The sequence below is a fragment of the Penaeus monodon genome, chromosome 33, assembly GCF_015228065.2.
Source record: "Penaeus monodon isolate SGIC_2016 chromosome 33, NSTDA_Pmon_1, whole genome shotgun sequence".
Classification (NCBI taxonomy): domain Eukaryota; kingdom Metazoa; phylum Arthropoda; class Malacostraca; order Decapoda; family Penaeidae; genus Penaeus; species Penaeus monodon.
In genome coordinates, this window is record NC_051418.1 from 30,889,615 (window position 1) to 30,890,321 (window position 707).

Genomic DNA, 707 nt, shown 5'->3' on the forward strand with positions numbered 1-707 from the left:
AATTTAATTATGCATTATTATCTGTTTGTTGGTAACTGAGCCTTATATTGTTTTCAGGTGCTTCTTGACAATGAGGCTTTCACAAATCTGGAGAGAGCGACTGTGGGGATAGAATCAGTCCCGGCCGGCTCTCCTACTCCCCCGAACTCCTCTCATCGCTCTTCTCGCTCTCATCCTTGTGTTCGCCGGTGCACCCATTCCTCACCACACCGGGCACGCCCTCCATGCCATTCCTCTCGCCCAACGACGCCTCAGATTCTATTCAGCCGGCCTCCACGGCTCTCAGCCAGCTAGCCTTGTCCACGAGTCAGTGTCGACGTCACTTAAAAGCTCAGGTCTGCACGCTGTTTGCTGCAAGTAGTGTTCTCCTTTGTCTCTTTGTTTCTTTTTCTTTTCCGTGCACTTTCTTTCTTGTTTTGCTAATGATCTATAACATAGCATTGGGCTAGTTTTTTCATTGTTTCCCAGAAAAAACAAAATTACATTTCACCGAACTGACTTGGAAAGATTTTCTTGGTCCAGGAAATGGTCAGACTCGCAGGAGATCCAGGAAGAAGGTGACGAGACACATTGACATCGCGGATCCAGACGAGCAGAGTGGGACAGTGAGAGTATCCAGGTGGCAGAAAACGACGGGTTTGATCGGCTGGGACCTGCACACGTGTCTCTGTTGGATGGTAGGTTCCTTTTCTAGACACAGGCAGGCC

General features: G+C 48.9%; 1 pseudogene; it reads left to right on the forward strand.

The window, feature by feature from the left end:
- Nucleotides 1–707, forward strand: part of LOC119594335 — a 20,263-nt pseudogene that overhangs the window by 3,000 nt on the left and 16,556 nt on the right.